Source organism: Oryctolagus cuniculus, chromosome 8, assembly GCF_964237555.1.
Source record: "Oryctolagus cuniculus chromosome 8, mOryCun1.1, whole genome shotgun sequence".
Lineage (NCBI taxonomy): Eukaryota > Metazoa > Chordata > Mammalia > Lagomorpha > Leporidae > Oryctolagus > Oryctolagus cuniculus.
Genome location: NC_091439.1, coordinates 93,102,999 through 93,123,453, shown reverse-complemented (window position 1 = coordinate 93,123,453; position 20,455 = coordinate 93,102,999). Strand labels below are relative to the sequence as shown.

The following is a 20,455-nucleotide window of genomic DNA, read 5'->3' as shown; positions in this document are numbered from 1 at the left end:
CATATTAAGCTGACCTCAGCACCTGTCAAACATTACAATCCATAATGATGAATTTTGTTAGCCCTGCATTTCTTTAATTTTTTTCTTCCTTGAGGGGAGAAAATTAGCTTGTGTAATCACTATGTCATCCACAGGAGTAGTGAATGAAGGAAAAAAAGTGGAAGAAATTATCCAAAAACCAGATGTAAGAATATGTATGAGTATGCACATCTGTAGATGTGAACGGACACAGGCATGGTTTTAGGAGGTGTTTGGTGTGGTTACATCCCACATCTTTGTGCTCAGGTTTGAGACCTGTCTCCACTCCCAGTTGCAGCTTCCAGCTAAAGCATATCCTAGGAGGTAGCAGGTGATGGTCAACTGGTTGGGTCTCCACCACTCACATGTGAGAGTTGAGCTACAGGCTCCCGGCTGTGACATGGCCTAGCACAGGTCCTTGAGGTCATGTGGGTAGTAAACCAGTGCATGGAAGCACTCTCTCACTTTCTCTGCCTCTCAAATAAACAAAAATTAGTATTAAAAATATATATTAGTTTGAGAGGCCACTAAAGTCCTTTTTTGCCACTTTTTATAAAAGAACTATAAAGTGCCATCACTTCCTTTGGCAGCCTCTTGTGCTTGGTGGTCTAGCATCCATTTTCCTTTCTTGTAACTACTCCACACCCCTCTTGTAGAAAGCAACCCCTCCCAGTCTCTGTGGCTCCGGCAGGCAATTAATCACAGGGCGACCTTTCAAAGAGCAACTCAATCCAAGATGACCCAATCAGAATCTCACTCCTGGGAGTCTGGATCCAGGGAAGGGCCACACAGGATGCTTGGAAGTCAACTATTCAACCTCCAAGGAAAGGTTGTGCTGAGAAACCTCTATTGCTGGTCCCTGCTCTCTTGAAGCTTGGCTATTTAGCTTTTCTTGCACTTTCTGTGAAGAGAATCCGCTACTAGTATATTCCATTGTTCCTTATGTTAGTCAGATACTATTGCTCTTGCCAAAAACCCAAAATACACCAACTGAAAAGGAGCAAGATACGCTTATAACGTATCTTTTTTGGGTCCATGACTCGTAGGGCACTGTAATTCAGTAACAACTAAAGCCACTAAAAAAATGCCAACATTCCCTTCATGAAACCCTTTCAGATCAATGGGACCTCAAGAGCCACTCTTGAATTCACCCTTTTTCCCTCACCTGAAACCCTCCAAAGGCTTTTTGTATATTTTCTTCCTAAAGAGCCCCTCTCTTTTGATTTGTGCAAATACTTCACTGCCTATCTCCTTACTGCTTTGATGCACTCATGCTGCTTTATTATGGTATGTAAATCCCATTGATATTGAGCATGTCATTTTTAGCTTACAGCAAACACAAATAATGAGTACATGGCATGGACTGAGCACAGTTTCATTCACCATGCATAACAACATGAAAGGATATATGGACAAGTTTTATATATATATATATATATATATGTGTGTGTGTGTGTGTGTGTGTATACATATATATGTATGTATATCTTTGAAGAGCAAGAAACAAACACGTACATTATAATATATTTCTAGGTCTTTAAGGTAAAACATGGAAATCCTACTACTCAGAGGATCCAATCAGAACATCACTCTGGGAATCTGAATCCCACCTGCCAAATCATCCCTCTACAAATAACTAATGAGTGTTTGGAGTGCTAGATTCTATTCTGTCTTTGAATAAGCCTTCAATCAAAACTACTCTTAAAACAAAATGGGGGCCAGTGTCGCGGCTCACTAGGCTAATCCTCCGCCTTGCGGCACCCACACACCGGGTTCTAATCCTGGTCGGGGCGCCGGATTCTGTCCCAGTTGCCCCTCTTCCAGGCCAGCTCTCTGCTGTGGCCAGGGAGTGCAGTGGAGGATGGCCCAAGTCCTTGGGCCCTGCACCCCATGGGAGACCAGGATAAGTACCTGGCTCCTGCCATTGGACCAGCGCGGTGGGTTGGCTGCAGTGCGCTGGCCGCGGCGGCCATTGGAGGGTGAACTAACGGCAAAGGAAGACCTTTCTCTCTGTCTCTCTCTCTCTCTCACTGTCCACTCTGCCTGTCAAAAAAATAAAATAAAATAAAATAAAATAAATTTAAAAAAAAATGGGGTCGGGGGGTTGGCACTGTGGCATAGTAGGTAAAGCTGTCACTATAGTGGCTGTAGTGCCGGCATCCCATATGGGCGCCGATTTGAGTCCTGGCTTCTCCACTTCCAGTCGAGCTCTCTGCTATGGCCTGGGAAAGCAGTAAAAGATGGTCCAAGTCCCTGCCCCCTGTATGGGAGACGCAGAAGAAGCTCCTGGCTCCTGGCTTCAGATAGGCACAACTCCACCCATTGCAGCCATTCTGGGGAATGAACCAGCAGATGGAAGACCTCTCTTCCCTCCCTCCCTCTGCCTCTGCTTCTCTGTATCTCTCCCTTTTAAATAAATAAATGTTTAGAAAAGAAAAAAAAAATAGGGGCTGGCATGGTGGCATAGTGAGTAAGGCCACCACATGCAACTCTGGCATCCCATATGGGCACCAGTTTGAGTCCCAGCTGCTCCACTTTTGATCCAGCTCCCTGCTATGGCCTGGGAAAAGCAGCATATGGCCCAAGTTTTTGGGCCCCTACACCCACATGGGAGATATGGAAGAAGCCCCTGGATCCTGGTGTCAGCCTGGCCCAGCCCTGACATTGTGGCCATCTGAGGAGTGAACCAGAGGATGAAAGGTCTCTGTCTCTTACTCCTTCTATGTTTGTAACTCTGACTTTTAAATAAATAAATAAATCTTTTTTTTTTTTTTTTAAGTGAGGTTTGTGTATTCTCCAAACCTTCACACTACAGCTCTCCTCTCAGGACAACCTCCTCTCTAAGCAGTGTCCCAGCTGCTGTTCCCTCCTCTATGCCCTTCTTCAAATCCCTGCCATTGGCCTTGTACTCTTCCCAGATATCCCACAATTCTCAACTGCCTGCCACATGTCTCCATTTGCACATCCCACTGTCAGTTCATGTACACAGTTTAACTTTTTTCCTTCTCCTGTTCCTGTTTTCTTTTTCTTTTTAAACTTTTATTTAATGAATATAGATTTCCAAAGTACAGCTTATGGATTACAATGGCTTTTGCCTCCCATAATGTCCCTCCCACCCGCAACCCTCCCCTTTCCCACTCCCTCTCCCCTCCCATTCACATCAAGATTCATTTTCAATCCTCTTTATATACAGAAGATCAGTTTAGCATACATTAAGTAAAGATTTCATCAGTTTGCACCCCCATAGAAACACAAAGTGAAAAATACTGTTTGAGTACTAGTTATAGCATTAAATCTCAATGTACAGCACACTAAGGACAAAGATCCTACATGAGGAGTAAGTGCACAGTGACTTCTGTTGTTGACTTAACAAATTGACACTCTTGTTTATGGCATCAGTAATCAACCTAGGCTCTTGTCATGAGTTGCCAAGGCTATGGAAGCCCCCTGAGTTCACTGACTCTGATCATTTTTAGACAAGACCATGGTCAAAGTGGAAGTTCTCTCCTCCCTTCAGAGAAAGGTACCTCCTTCTTTGATGACCCGTTCTTTCCACTGGGATCTCACTCATGGAGATCTTTCATTTAGGTTTTCCCCCCCACCAGAGTGTCTTGGCTTTCCATGCCTGAAATACTCTCATGGGTTTTTCAGCTGGATCCGCATGCCTTAAGGGCTGATTCTGAGGCCAGAGTGCTGTTTAGGACATCTGCCATTCTATGGGTCTGCTGTTAGCCACGCCAGCTCAAAACCTCCTGCTCACCCCCTACACACATTTTTCTTCCCTCTCCACATGAACTGCTGATTCTTGGGAACTGCACTCAATAATGTTATTGCAATCTTTCTCTTTTCATGCTCCACAACTACTGCAAAGGTGTCCTGTAACAAGCTGACAGAAAGCAGGCACCATTTTGGACACGCATAACAGCTGAGCCAGCTCAAGCGGAGACTCCTGAGTCTGGTGGGGATGACAGGGGGCTGGGTGCTCAGGACTGTGAGAGTCTTATGTGCCAGGACTGTGAAAACACTGAGGCTGCTTCGAAGGACTCAGGGTGTGGCCTGGACATCCGGCAGTCACCATGGGAGAAGACTCCACGTGATCAAGGCTTCCCGGTTACCTGACGAGGGACATTGCTGGGGAATCTGAGCTTACATTGAGGACTGCACAGAAACTTTGTGTGGTCCTTGGGACAGAGGGGACAAATAATATACTCACTGGGACTAGCACTCAGGCTCTGGTCTCCTTCAAGGAGAGGAGCTCAGCTGGGTCTATGCCAACAGACAAGAAGAAATCTCTCCTCTGATTGAAAAAAAAAAAAAAGGAGATGTACAAAGAAAAACCTGGGTGTGTCACCTCAGACACTCCCTTCACCATGGAGCACTGAACAGGGCTCCCTAGCCACACCCACCACACTCCTCTAGTTATTCACCGAAAGCAGACACTCTACTAATCCACTCAGACATATTCCAAGAATAAAAGCTGCCACAAAGTAACCAGAGTATCTTCACAAATGCTGAATAACAAATGCACTAATTCAAGAAACAAGAAGGAAGACAACATGACACTCCCAAAAGAGTACAACACTCCAATACTAGATTGTAAAGATGATAAGACTAAAGAAATGCCAGAAATAGAATTCAAAACATTGATCATGGGATTACTTAGAAGTAATCAGAAGCAAATGAAATCTATACATGAGATCAAAGAAAATTTCTCCCATGAAATTGAGATCTTAAAGAGAAATCAAAATGAAATCTTGAAAAATGAAGAATTCAATAGAGCAAATATAGTAGAAAGCCTTAACAACAGAATCGGTGAAGCAGAAGAAAGAATACCCGACTTAGAAGACAAGGCACAAGAAATTATACAGTCAGACCAAACACAAGTAGAAGAAATTAGAAAAATTAAAAAACACTGTTGAGAATCTACAGGATACTATCAAACGAATCAACAAATGAGTTCTAGGAGTTTCTGAAAGCAAGGAAAAAGAGAAAAGATTAGAAGGCCTCTTTGGGGAAATTTTCTCTTATTTCACTAATTTGGAGAAAAAAAGGGACATCCAAGTACAGGAAGTATATTTAACTCCTAATAGACATTACCAGAAAAGATCTTCACCATGACACATTGTAGCTGAACTATCCACAGTAAAACATAAAAGATTCTAAAATGTGCACGAGAGAAACACCGGATTACTTTCAGAGGATCTCCATTTAGACTCACAGCGGACTTCTCATGAGAAATCCTACAGGCTAGGAGAGAATGGTGAGATATAGTCCAAGTCTTAAGAGGAAAAAAAAAAAAAAAAAACCTGTCAACTCAGAATACTATACCTGCAAAGCTCTCAATTGTGGACAAACGTGAAATAAAGACCTTACACAACAAGCAGAAACAAAGAATTTGTCACCATCCATCCAGCCCTGCAGAAGATGCTTAATATATTTTAAAATAACCAGAAGAAAAGAGCCTGAAGGTTTCCAACACACAGACATGATTGATGTTTGAGGAGATGGAAATGCTAATGACCTAATCTGATCATCACACACTGTACACATATACTAAATTATACTATATCTCAAATATTTACAAACATTGTACGTTGATGAAAAAGTTTATTTGAATATTTACAGTCATTATGTCAGGTAATCCACATCCCTAATAACAAGTATTTAAGCCTGGTGCCTTACATTGATCCTTTTTTTTTTACTTTTCCAATCACATTCTATTAAAAATAAGAAGTATCTTTTGAAATCAGTTGCAAAAATGGGTTAAAGACAATGAGAATTAAGTAGCAAACTCACAAAACTGTTTCTAGGAGTAAATGACCTAAGACATGTAAAGTACTAACTATAGTGCCTGGAATATAATTAATAGTCAGTGGATATCAGCTTATAATTTCATTATAAACACTAGATTTATTTATAATTTGTTTCTTCCCAAAAACAAATTCCAGAAAGAAACATCTTCAAAAGTTACTATTTCTGAAATTATACATAAAAGAATCCCAAATAATATAGATTACCAACAGTTTACGCTAAATTCTATCACTGTCAATAATTATTTGTATTTAAATTGACATTATTCATATCTTCTAATTATCTACCCCCATTAATATAGTAAAGAAAAGGAAAGCTCAAGCCATAGTAATCATTTATAAATACTTTCAATAAATTAACAAAATGATTTCAATATGTTTCCAGGCTATTTAACTACAGCATTGCTCTACCTAGATATTTTTTAAAAGATTTATTTATTTATATGAAAGTCAGAGTTACAGAGAGAGAGGAGAGGCAGAGAGAGAGAGAGAGAGAGAGACAGAGAGACAGAGAGAGAGAGAGAGAGGAAGAGAGAGAGAGAGAGAGAGAGAGAGAGAGAGAGAAAGTCTTCCATACGCTGGTTTACTCCCCAATTGGCCACAGTGGCCGGAGCTGCGCCAATCTGAAGCCAGGAGCCAGGAGCTTCCGCCAGGTCTCCCACGCAGGTACAGGGGCCCAAGGACTTGGGCCATCTTCCACTGCTTTCCCAGGCCACAGCAAAGAGCTGGATCGTAAGTGTAGCAACCGGGACTAGAACCAGCGACCATATGAGATGCCGGTACTTCAGGCCAGGGCATTAACCCACTGCACCACATCGCCGGCCCCTCTACCTAGATATTTAAAATAAGTCTGAACTATCTACACTTTTTAGATGGCCCCAAAGATTCCTACAGAAGACAGAACTATAATTATCCCCTTAACCAAAGAAGGAAGAAGAACTCAACAATTTGAAGTTACAACACGGCAGACTTCTATAGAAATGAGGCTTAAGTGAGATGGCAGGTTAAACTGCTGGCACCAATACAATCGAAGATGGACCTCCAGGGAGGAACATTTCACAATCAATAGGAAATGGTACATCCTCTCTCCTACACACAAATGCACAACTGGAAAGAGACTGAAAACCTTTCCTCCCACCACTGACCTTGTGAGTAGGTGTCAGAGGACAAGCTTCATCCTCAATACTCACTGAAGAGTTGGATCTTTTTAACACCTGGACAAGTCTGCAAAGTCACTACATAATATTTAATCCAATTAGATTCTCTCCAGTCAACTTTTTGCTTCCTGAAATGTCCTCTTTCCACGGAATAAACAGCACCTACTACATTGCCCTGGTTATAATCCTCATGAGATGACAGAGCCCTTGCTTGTCCAAAACATTTTCACAGAACACTTAAGGTTAGTGGCGATTCAGAGCCAGAAACACAAAGGGAACTGAGGACATCCACAAAGCCTAAAATTCCTATCAGGTACCATGGTGAAAAAAGAGATGCTCTGAAATTACACCATTTTCATTGCTAACTTTAGACTAAATGCAGGGTGATTATACTTATCACCAAATGGAATTTTTAAGTCTCCCACACACACGTTCTATTCTATTCAATCACTACACCTTATGTAACAGCTTTGTTGGAAACTGATAGAGAAATGAATCATAAGCAATAAAAAAAGAACAATCTCCATTTCTGACAATGTTAGAAATGTTTAAAACATCAAAACATTTTAAAAGGTTATAATCATTATAAAAGTTAAAATGTTAAGTTCAGAGAATGTTTTTGAAAAAGGCAAGAAAAACCTAAGCCTTAGCCAGTACCTTTCTTCACACCAGCAATTGTTTAACAGATTGCTACTTTAAGTAATAAAATATAAATCCCCAGCCTTGACCCCACCAATAGCAAGTAATATGTTCTTAACTTTATTTTCTGACATATCTCTTCTATCAAGATGCATGAAATAAGACAATGATCCCTAAATTTAAACCCTACATTTTAGCTTTTAAGAGTCTTGGACATTACCAAATAATCTCTCACATGGCAAAGAATTAAGTATTTATTACTCCAAAAGTAAAAGATGAAAATAAAAGGAAGCCAGTGAACACTCAGTTTACACTTGAAATATGCATTTAAAAAATATGTATATAATGGAGCCGATGCTGTGGTTCACTTGGCTAATCCTCCGCCTGTGACACTGGAATCCCCTATGGGTGCCGGGTTCTAGTCCCAGTTGCTCCTCTTCCAGTCCAGCTCTCTGCTGTGGCCTGGGAGGGCAGTGGAGGATGGCCCAAGTGCTTGGGCCCCTGTACCCATGTGGGAGACCAGGAAGAAGCTCCTGGCTCCTGGCTTCAGATTGGTGCAGCTCCAGCCACAGCGGCCATTTGGGGGGTGAACCAACAGAAGGAAGACCTTTCTCTCTCTCTCTCTCACTGTCTAACTCTGTCGAATAAAAAAATGTATATAATTTCAAATGAATTCTTAGGTAATTATTTTATCTATCAGTTACAGAAAAAGAGAGAGAGAAAAAAAAAAAAAAAACACATATCTCCCATCTACTAGATTACTCCCTAAATGTCCCACAACAGCCAGGACTGGGCCAAGCCAAAACCAGGAGCCTGGAACTCAATCTGGGTCTGCCACAAGGGTGGCAGAGATTCAAGTACTTGAGCCATAGCCTGTTACCTCCCAGGGTATGCATTAGCAGGAAGCTAGAACTGGGCTTAGAGCTGGAAGTCAACCCAGACATTCCAATATGTGTTGAACGTATCCCAAGCAACATCTTAAAACCTGGCCAAATGTCTGTCCCAAGGCAATTTCTTTAAATTTTAACAAAGGGAACACAGGCCCCAAAAAGTTCTTTCATTTTTTTCCTTCAAAAGGGACACAATTTCTAGAGTTCTTAACTGTTCACACAATTAATATTTTTCTAAGTTCCAATTAGATTGGAGAAATAATTTCTGGTGTTCACTTTCATAACATGGTGACCATAGTTAACAATAATGTACCGTATATTTCAAAACAGCTAAACTAGAGAATTTTTAAATTGAATTTACCATAAAGAAATGACAAATACTTGAGGTGACAGGTCTGCTAAGTAGCCTGACCACCCCACAATGTATGCACATATCAAAATATTACATTGTACCCCATAACTACTTATAATTATTATCTATCAATTAAAAATAAAACAAAGAAAAATACTGGGACAGGCGTCTAGCTGAGCAGACAGGCTGGGACACCATGTCTCACACTGGAGTAACTGGGCTCCATTCTTGACTCTGCATCCTGCCAAAACAGACCCTCGGAGGCAGTGCTGGCTCAATTCTGCTGCCCACATGGGAGACCTGGGTTCAGTTTGGAGGCAGATGAGGAATGAACATTACATTCAATTTTAATGGATATGAAATCTGAAGAATCTATACACGACATTGCTATTGCCTCTGTTAGTTCTCAAAATTAAATGAAACTGGGGCTGGCGCCGTGGCTCACTTGGCTAATCCTCCGCCTGCAGTGCTGGCATCCCATATGGGCGCCAGGTTCTAGTCCTGGCTGCCCCTCTTCCAGTCCAGCTCTCTGCTGTGGCCCGGGAGGGCAGTGGAGGATGGCCCAAGTGCTTGGGCGCCTACACCCATGTGGGAGACCAGGAGTAAGCACCTGGCTCCTGGCTTTAGATCAGCATAGCGCCGGCCGTGGCAGCCATTTGTGGGGTGAACCAACAGAAGGAAGACCTTCCTCTCTCTCTCTCACTGCTTAACTCTGTCAAATAAATAAATAAATAAATAATTTAAATGAACCTATCAACATGCAATTGTGTTGACATTTTGATTCACTTTGACATTTAATTACTTCCATGTATAATCTGAAAATCTTTGACACATGGCCTGAATATAATTCAATCATATTAAAAATGAAAATTTGACTTGTAAGTGTAAGGATTGAATTGTCTATATTAGTCATAGTTTATTGTTCAAGATTCAATTTATATAAATTTCATCTGGGAATACAATTGCTATAACTTGATTTTGGTTTATTGGAAAAAACGTAAATAATATGCCTCTGAAGACTCAATGTATCTGGATTTTTATTGACAGGAAACTATGCAATCTAATGTATTTCTCTTAAACTTTAACTGTCAAAAAACTTCTGAACAATCTTTACTTAATTTTGTTCAGTTCCATATATTTGAAAAGATTCTTTTAGCTTCTTTCACATGTTCTCTTTTCTGCCTTCCTTAAAAGACTTAACAGGCACTGTCCGAATGTGGCCTCCTGGGGTCCTTTCACCAACAATTAAGAGGGAGAGGCTTTGACAAAGGGGGACATAGAAAAAGAATGGAGGGGGAGGAAGAAGGTGGAAAGGTGTACAGGCCTGACACACCTGCACCTCACAACTGCCACAGATCTGCTGTTCTGTTTGTGCAAAGAACACTAGGATCTTCCTTAAAAATAATTCATGCTGGCAATGGTCTATGATTTTTTAAAGCTAATGTAATGACAATGCTGTGTAAGTGACAAACAGATCATGTCTCAAGAAAATAATAATAAATTGTTTAATTTTAGGTCTCAGTGCTTCCATGGATTTTTTATTGGTAGAATAACCTATGAAATAGGCTTGTTTGTTATTTATTATCATCACCATTTCAGTAATGAGGAAACTGAGCCATGGACTGGTTTTATGCTCAGTATACCATGAACCTAGGTTTCAGTCTGCTGATCTCTAAAAAAGTCCATACCCTTAATCAGTATGTTCCCTTCATTATTAAATAAAATTTTCATTGTTAGCCTGTTGCATATTTTCTGAAGTATGAAGATATTTCCATAAGGATGTGAGAAATTGAATTAAAAGATAATTTCATTTTGGTGCAGAAAAACTTGAAATCCATGCATAGTCTTTTTCATAATACACATTTTCCATGAGCTTATTGAAGACCTTCCATATATTTCTGGCATCTTCATGAGAACTAGGCATAGGGCAGCCAGCTCAAATAAAATGCTGAAATGGATAATAATGTTATATAGCCAAGCCAAGCATTCAACTCAGCAGAGGGGAAGGAAAAAAACAGAATTGGACAGAACAGGAAGCTGCCCTAAGACCTCTCTGAAATACTCTGGATTCATAAACAGGTGCTAGATAGGAAAAATGCTGGAGACAGCAGTTTTGATACCTGGACTCCAGTGTTTTCTCTGCCACTGATTATAAATGTGTAACACTAACACCTCAACTCAGCTTCTGAGGGGATCAGACTCCTCATCTAAAGAACAATGGGGACAATCCTGTAATAGCCAGAGACCCTATGGCTCTACAACTGAAACTCAGGCCTGAGCTCCGCTCCTGTCTCAGCTCCAGGAGGGTCCAGCATCACACAGGGAAGAATATCTGCTGTAGATCATTAAGCATCAAAACACACAGGGAAGGGCAGGCATTGGACCTAGGTTAAGATACCAGTTAAGGTGTCCATGTCCCATTGAACCCATGTACCTGAGTTCAATCCCCAGCCCTAGCTCCCATATTCAGTTTCCTACTAATGCAAACTCAGAGATAGCACTGATAATCAAGTAGTTGGGTGCCTGCCATTAATGGGAGAGACCTGGATTGGGTGTCTGGCTCCTGGCTCGGTTCCAGGCTCAGCCCTGGTCATTATGGCTATTTGGGGAGTGAACCAGTAAATGGGGAGAGTATTTTGCTCTTGCTCACACACTGTCTCTCTATATCCCTCCCTGTGCCTTTTTGGGGGAACAATTCCCCAGGTCAAGTCTAGTGAGCCCTGATCGTTTTAGTCACTTACTCAGAATAGACAAATGTGATCCCGCTGCACTGAGGAAGAGTAGTCCACAGCAAACAAACTCAGATAATCACTGGGATCAGATAAAACAGAGATAAATCAAGAAGCAAGCAGAGAACAGATGTTTTGTCCACTAAAAGTACACCACCACATTGATATAACTTAGGGAAAACCCATCCTTAAAGTTCTCCCCAAAACTCTACCAATGATTAGAGGGACTTCTGGAACCAAAAGTAAAATAAAATCACTACTAATGCCCTGAGGGTAACTCAGAGAGGAAGCAGGCAACCATATTTCAAAGCTGTCAATGAAAGTTACACCAACACTTAGGAACACATTTGCTCATCTTCTGGCCTCACCTCTAAAGAAAGAATTGGGAAAAGTCAAGGTCAGACTTAAGTAGGAAGAAAAGAAAATGTGGTCTTTTTTTTTTTAACTCATCCCCTTTCTATGCCACAATCCTCCTTTCCCCTATGCCTCCTGAGTATTTCAGGAGCAAATTCACTCAGTTGCTTAGGGAGTTTGCTCTGAGCTTGAAACTCCTAGCTATAGAGCAACATCTGCACCAATAGTGGATATTCCAGGGAAAATGACTATGAACTGGAAAGCAGAGGGAAGCCTTTATGGTCCCCATAAATCACCCCTGTACCTGTGAACAGCACAAATCAAATTCCCCTGTAAGAAAAACACAGGAGTGGGAGAGGAGGGCAGTGAGGTATCACAAAAGAATTTAGAAGTCTGGGATTAGCCAGAACCAGCCTTTCTAGGGCTTCACCCAAAGCAGGAAATTGCTGCACTGCTCCATGGCTTCCCTGCACCGGTGCCCGGGCAATGGGCCAATCCGCTAACCCCTTCCCTGGCCTAGCACAGACAGCGTAGTCAGTGCTGCCCTGGCCCCACCATAACCCTGGCTGGCTTGAGAAAAGCTGGCAGAGAGAGAGCAGGCTTGTGCTATTTAAAGCCATAAGCAGCTACTGTGAATGGAGATGAGCTGTTTTAGCAGATGAGGCTGGACATGTAAGGTTTTCACTTGCCCTAATGAAGCTCATTCACCTGCTGAAGCTAGGCACCCAAATGTAGAAGAGCTCATTTCCAATTATCAGTACTCATCTCTCTATGCCATCTAGAATTTTTCATAAATTTTTAGATTACAAATCTATTCTATTATCTCAAAATATACTGATAAAATGATTACTATCTTATTAAACATATGCTATGGTTTGAATATGATTTATCATACATATGCACACAACTCATGCCACAGTTTAATCCTCATTTAAGGTAACAAGAGGATAGAAACTTAATCCAACTAGAGCGTTTAGGGGTAAGGCCTTTCTGGGGTGATTCAGATTAAAGAAGGTGATTAAGGAGGAATTCCTAGGATTGAGTCCTGGTGGCTTCATAAAAAAAGAGAGAGAAGGGCAGAGTTTTTGGTGTAGCATTTAAGCTACAGCTTGCTCTATCTATTTCCCATAACAGAGACTCCAGCCTCACTCTCTGTTCCAGTCTCTTACTAATGGGACCCTGGGAGACAGCAGGTGATGGCTCAACTAGTTGAGTCCTTACCAACCTTGTGGGAAACATGAGTTCCTGGTTCCTGGCTTTAGCCTGGCCCAGTTCTGGCTGTTGTAGTCATTTGGGGAATGAGCCAGCACATGGGATATTGGTGGCTCAATCAATCTCTTTGTCTCTCTGCCTTTCAAGGAAATAAAACAATCTTAAAAGACAGAAAAAAAATCAGAAGATGGACACACGTGTTTTCTCTGTCTCTTGCCATGTGATACCTTGTGCCATCCCAGGATTCTGCCAGCCAGAAGGTCACCACCAAATGCAGTCCCTTGACCTTGCACCTCCTGAACTGTAAGCTAAAATAAAACTCTTTATTCTTTATAACTTACCTAGTCTGTGGTATTTGTGCTACTGTGTTATTGGCAACATAAAATGAACTAATACAAAATAACACCAAAACATTTTATATAACCATATCAGCATGCACCTTTGTATACATTAAAGATATGTATATAGACAGGGAAGAGAGAGTGAGAGATGGAAGAGAGAGAGAGAGAGAGATCCATTTCTATGTCTGTGTTGAAATTCAAGCCATCCTATCTGAAAGTTCTGACTAGGGACATCACTGAGAACCAAGATGACACAATGATCAAAGGCACGGGTTCTGAATACAGCTCTCTGCAGCTTATGTGAGATACAGGACAAGACACTCACTTCTCTAGATTCCTAATCTGTGTATGGGAACTGATGTTAAGATTAAGAAGATTCCAGTAAGGACAGCCTGTGCCTGGCACATGGAAGTCACTGCTGGTTAAATTAACCTGCATTAGCATTATGACAGAACATCTATGGTAACTCAAGAGGACCATCATGGTAAATTAATTTTTTTCTGAATTTCAGACATTATCTCACTCACCCTGATAAAATTGGCCTCTCACTTGATCTTATTACTTCCTAAATGTGCTCACAAGCACCTTACATAGGGAGCTCTGATTCATTCTTAAACCTTTCTTTAACCAGTGTTTCCTCAGAGAAATCATCCCTGACCCTTGTGCCTACATCAGGTAACTTGGTTACTTTTTCAAAAAACATCTCTTTCCCTTGTAGCACTTATGCTAATTTGTTATTTATTACTCAGTTGAGTGACCTTTCCAATGGCTGTATTTCCCTCTGTAGCTAAACTCTATGGGGCTAACACTATGCCTGCTTTTGCTCACTGTTACACTGGCAGTGCTGAAAGCAGCAGACACAAGGCAGGTGCTCAGTAAACACTGAATGGATGAGTGATTTGGCCAGGTTCTACCAGGTATCAGTTAATCTACTTACACCCTCCCAAACAGCAGCAGAAGTGAGAATTTAGCCACAGGAACAGAAAGAGTCCTGTTACCCAGGAAGAAAAGGTTTGAAAGCCAATACTTGTCTAAAGAAGTCAAACAATCCAAGAAACTGAAGAGGTGTGCCTTTGTGCACTTGGCTTGAGAACCTTTATAATGTTCCATTAAGGAGAACTCATTAAAAAATGAAGGATTACAGAGTAGAGTTCTGAGTAGCAAAGGGGAAATACTGCACAAAGGAGGCACTGATTCAACTAAGGCTCTGAAACCTGGTGATGGGGAACAAAGGATGTCAGTCCCATAAAATGTATGGCCTACGATGCATTCATTCAGTAACCTATCAGAGATTTTGCACCTGCTATATATGAGACATCATGCCTAGTTTTGTGGGTGTAAGACTCAGTTCTCATTCTCATGGAATCTCCTGTTTAGCACAGGGACGGGGAAGAAGTAATAGGTGTGAAGTCAGTGCTCCAAAAAGCAAATGACAACTTTGATCAGAAAGTCAGTAAACAGTCATATTTATTTTATTCTGAAGAGTTAGTCAAAGGGTAGGCATTTAGCATATTGGGTAACATGCCAGTTAGCAGATATTTGTTTCCCACATCCGAGTACCTGGGATCATGTACCAGTTCCAGCACCTGATTACAGCTTCCTATTAAAGCAGACCTGGGAGGGTCTACTGGCTCAAGTAATTAGGTTCCTACCACCCATGTGGGAAATCTTGATTGGGTTCCCAACTCTTGGTTTTAGCTCAGTGCCCAGCCTTTGCAGGCATCTGAGGAGTAAACCAGTGGATAGGATAGATATGTGTGTGTGTGTGTGTGTGTGTGAGAGAGAGAGAGAGAGAGAGAGAAACATTTTTAATCTTTCTTTAAAAATTCAAAGTACAATACTATAACAATGTCTTTTAAAAATCATACCCATTGCCGGCGCCCCGGCTCACTAGGCTAATCCTCCGCCTTGCGGTGCCAGCACACCGGGTTCTAGTCCCGGTCGGGGCGCCGGATTCTGTCCCGGTTGCCCCTCTTCCAGGCCAGCTCTCTGCTGTGGCCAGGGAGTGCAGTGGAGGATGGCCCAAGTGCTTGGGCCCTGCACGCCATGGGAGACCAGGATAAATACCTGGCTCCTGCCATTGGATCAGCGCGGTGCGCTGGCTGCAGCGCACCGGCCGCGGTGCCTCACTGACATGTATCTGTTTCTGCTAACAGGAATAAGCTAATTTAAGAGACACACTATACCTCTAATATGATATTGAATTTAAGTGTGGGTTTAGGTGAAAATGATGTTGTTCCTTCAATGGATTACATGTAGGAAAAAAAAAGAGATGAGAAATGGGAGAGAAAAAATTACATAAAAATCAAAAAGAGAGAATGGGGGATATATGAAATCTTAGGAACCTTAAGTATTTCAAATTCGTAATGCTCTTCATTTTGTGAAAATCACACACAGCAGAAACTAAATACATCAAAGAAAGGATGATAATTCACCTTCCAAAAGTGACAAATCTCCCATTCCAACAGTTACACCAATCAGGCTGCTATTATTAACTTGTTGAGTATACACCATATGCCAAGCACTGCTAGGAACCCAGGGCATAGAGCTGCTGTCCTTGGGAGCATCATGAAATGCCTGCAACAAAGTTCAAGATAATTTAGAGATGTCAATAATGGCTACAAAGATTCACAGTCTTATTAAGTGCAAAGTGACTAGGCTTACTGCTTTAGCTAGAAGGTGAGGAATACCCTCCTTGAGGACATGGAATATAAGTTAATACACAAATGATGAATAGGTACCTCTATTTTAAGATATAGAATAGAATATTCCAAAGAAATAGAAGGTCCAAGTGGTCAGAGACAGGAAAGACCTGGAGTGTTTCAAAGACAAAAAGAAGACCAGAATGGTTGATTACAGAAAACAGAGAAAGGAGTAAAAGGGAATGACATCAAAGATCTGGCAGAAGAGTGATTCTCAAAATGTGGTGTCAGCTGGAAACTTTACAGAAATGCAAACTTTCAGGCCCCTCTGCATAACTACTCAGTCAGAAACTGACATTTTGTCCAGAAATCTGTTTTAACAAGCCCTCCGGGGATGCTGATGCCCATTAAGATCAGAGGCTTTTTGAAGAAACCAATGATTCTCAACCCCGGTTGTCTATTAGAGTCATCCAGAGGACCACCTGGCCTCCTTATCCTGAGCCTTACCCAAGTCCACATGAATATGGATCTCTGGAGTTAGGATGTAGATATCCGCTTCTTTTAACAATCTCTTTGGGTAACTATGATACACCCTAATTGTTGGAAACACTGACTTAAGATCTTAAAAGTCATGGTCAAAAGTTTGGATTTTAATGGGAAGCCAGTGAAGGTTTGTAAACAGAGGAGAGTTCATCAAATTTAGAAATGGCACTTCAGCTCCTATGTAAGGCTGAGAGGAGCAAGAACTGGGCCAAAAACACCAGTAAGGAGGTCACTAGGTGCTCACTTCGGCAGCACATATACTAAAATTGGAATGATACAGAGAAGATTAGCATGGCCCCTGTGCAAGGATGACACACAAATTCATGAAGTGTTCCATATTTTCCACACTGTGGCACAGTGGGTTAAGGCCCTGGCCTGAAGTACCAGCATCCCATATGGGTGCCAGTTCAACACCTGGCTGTTGGGGCTGGTGCCATGGTGCAGTAGGTTATTCCTCCTCCTGCAGCACTGGCATCCCGTATGGGCTCTGGTTCTAGTCCCGGTTGTACCACTTCCAATCCAGCTCTCTGCTGTGGCCTGGGAAAGCAGTAGAAGATGGCCCAAGTTCTTGGGCCCCTGCTCCCGCATGGGAGACCCAGAAGATTCCTGGTTCCTGGCTTTGGATCAGTGCAGCTCCGGCTACAGCAGCCAATTGGGGAGTGAACCAGCAGATGGAAGACCTTTCTCTCTCTGCCTCTCCTCTCTCTGTGTAACTCTTTCAAGTAAATAAAATAAATCTTAAAAAAAAAAAAGTCACTGAGATCGCCAGGGAAGAGACAATAGTGGTTAAGACCAAAGTTAAAGCACTATAGATACAACAAGTAGATTCAGAACATATCATATAGAAAAATCTCAAAAATATCATTTTTGATAGGGATTTGATGGGGGAGATGAGGAACAAAAGAAACTTTTGTAAGTCTAAATTTTGGCCTCAGAATAGCGCCCAAAATTTTCCTTTTGCAGGAAAACTGGGGTGGTTTTCAAGGGCTGATCTTTGGTCCCATTTGAGATTTGCCCATGTTAGATTTATACATCCCAATGAAGATGTTGAGCACACAGTGATATATACATGCAAGTCAGGAACTCAAAAGAGAGGTCAGGATCAGAGACATATAAGAGCTGTTAGTGTGTAGGTAGTATATAGTAATATAGGAGCACCTGGTTGGTTGGGAAAAGTGCTGGGTAAAGCAGAAGCTGAGATACAGATGCAATACATGGTTGACTTGTGGGCACCCACAAACTGACAGTCCTAGACTTAAAGCACAGAAGAACTGAAATTCTCAGAGCCTCCGTGCTACTCCATGGCACAACCCCAAAAGCAGATCACAGAAGAAAAATGGCCCTTCTTATGAACTACAGCCACAAAAGAACAATATCAGCAACTAATTCAAAACTCCATGTATCATCAGGAAATATCTCCCCAAACCAAATAAGAAAACCCGGAATCAGATATGATAAGCAACACGTCCAAGTCCACCAGATTTCTGTTTTATATTAGAATACAGCCTCAGAAGATGGCACCCATGGGTGCCATCTAAAGAATATGTAGCTTCCAGGCAAGGGGACCAAGAAAGGAGGCTATAGTTGGGCATAGGTAATCCAATTTGGGACCAACAAATGCTGAGTCACAAAACAGAGAGTTGAGCTAGAATCTAGCACGCAGATCATGTTAGAAATGCAGACTTTCAGGGCCCTATGCTGACCTCAGTCAGAAATGTATGCTTTAACAAGCCCTCGAGAGATCCTGATGCCCACTGAAGTGAGAAGCCCCTTGGGGAAAACAATGACCTTCCACTCTTGGTTACAACTTTCTCAAATGCAACATATGAGTGACTCTCCCAGAAAAATGGCTGCCTCAACAGAGCTGACACAAAAGTGTTACATTGAGTAACTCAGTGTTCCCCTACCAGCCCATCCAAGAGACAATTCCTGCAGTTCTTAATATTTTACACAAATAATTTCTCTTTACACAGATTATCTCCACAACTCAAAATAGGAGTCAAGCTGAAGGATCTCCCAAAACCATAAGAGCAGGTAGTTTCTTCAGTGGCCTCAAGAACACAGGACTTGGCCGCAGCTCAACAGGCTAATCCTCCGCCTGCGGCGCCAGCACACTGGGTCCTAGTCCTGGTGGGGACGCTGGATTCTGTCCCGGTTGCTCCTCTTCCAGTCCAGCTCTCTGCTGTGGCCTGGGAAGGCAGTGGAGGATGGCCCAGGTGCTTGGGCCCTGCACCCCATGGGAGACCAGGAGAAGCACCTGGCTCCTGGCTTCAGATCAGCACGGTGCGCCAGCTGCAGCGTGCCAGCCACAGCGGCCATTGCGGGGTGAACCAACGGAAAAGGAAGACCTTTCTCTCTCTCTCTCTCTCACTGTCCACTCTGCCTGTAAAAAACAAAAACAAAAACAAAAAACAAACAAACAAAAAAAACCCACAAGACTTACTCATATTTACAGGATTAAAAAACAAATTTCAGAGACCAGTGTTGTGGCAAAGCAGGTTAAGCCATTGCTGGTGATTCTGGCATTTGAGAGTGCCAACTCAAGTCCAGGCTGCTCCACTTCAGATCCACATTCCAGGTGAGGGGCCTGGATAGGCAGAAGATGCCCCTGCCATACATGTGAAAACCAGAATGGAGTTCCTGGACCTGGATTCATCTTGGCCCAGACTTGAATGTTGCAGCCATCTGGGGAGCAAACCAGTGAATGCAAGTTTTCTCTCTGTCTCTCTCTCCTACCCTCTCCCTGCTCCTTTCCTCCTTGTCACTCAAATCTTAAAAAACACTAATTTCAAAATTTAGAAAAATAGCTAGCAGAAAGTATCCAGCTCACAGCATTTGAAAACATAAATAATCATACATATAACCTCTACTTCATACTATGATTAATGAACAACAGTCAATATGATGCTTTGACTTGTTCTTTGGCTAGGAATGTACCTTCCATAAGATAAAGTAGAACACAAACTTCTAGTAATTGAACATGTATTCTAGGAAGGAGCTCAGAAAGCTAACAGCCTAAAGGTTTCCTATTTTTAGATCTCTTACCCATGGTGATCAGAGGCAGTGATGCAGATGACAGTGAATGCCCATCACTCTTTGACAGGGGCACACAAAGTAGTACTGGTCTAAAAATGATTTATTGGAAAAGGTACAGAGAAACCAGTATAGAAAAAGAAATGTGTGTTCATTAGGATATAAGATCAACAATTTTGGAAGTTTTCCAATACTAAAAAGCAGTAAAAATGATTCATTACACAGTTTGTTTGGTTTATAAAATACTTCACACATAAGATCCAACAAGTCACACCAAAAGAAAAAAAAAATCACTGAGCTGGAGTCAGCATTACAGCACAGCAGGTTGAGCTGCTGCCTGCAATGTTGGCATTCCATTCTGGGGTACAAGTTCAAGTCCAAGCTGTTCTGTTTCTGATCCACCTCCCTGCCAACGAGCCTGGGAAGGAAGCAGAGGACCTCCCCCCACCCCCACCCATGTGGGAGGCCAGGATGGAGTTCCTGTCTCCAGGCTTTGGCCTGGTCCAGACATGGCTTTTGTAACCATCTTGGGAATGAACTAGCAGATGAAGGATCTCTCACATTCTCTGTCTCTCCTCTCTCTCTCTGTCACTCTACCTTCCAAATAGATAAGTGAATCTTTTCTGGAAAAAAAAAATCACTGAACTAATTCAACCCATACTTTCTAAGTATGGGAAGGAGGAACAACATGGTCGCAGAATGCAGCCCAAATTTCAAAACATTCTCATAGGTGCA

At 42.0% G+C, this 20,455-nt stretch overlaps 1 protein-coding gene and 1 non-coding gene across 7 annotated transcripts in view; one reads left to right on the top strand and one right to left on the bottom strand.

Moving 5' to 3' along the window:
* ADAMTS3 (ADAM metallopeptidase with thrombospondin type 1 motif 3) overlaps positions 1 to 20,455 on the bottom strand; it is a 319,865-nt gene that overhangs the window by 251,839 nt on the left and 47,571 nt on the right. The gene's annotated exons all lie outside the window — the stretch shown is intronic.
* On the top strand, positions 16,924 to 17,030 carry LOC127483385 (U6 spliceosomal RNA). The gene has a single exon (XR_007909558.2). It is a non-coding gene; the product is annotated as a U6 spliceosomal RNA (small nuclear RNA).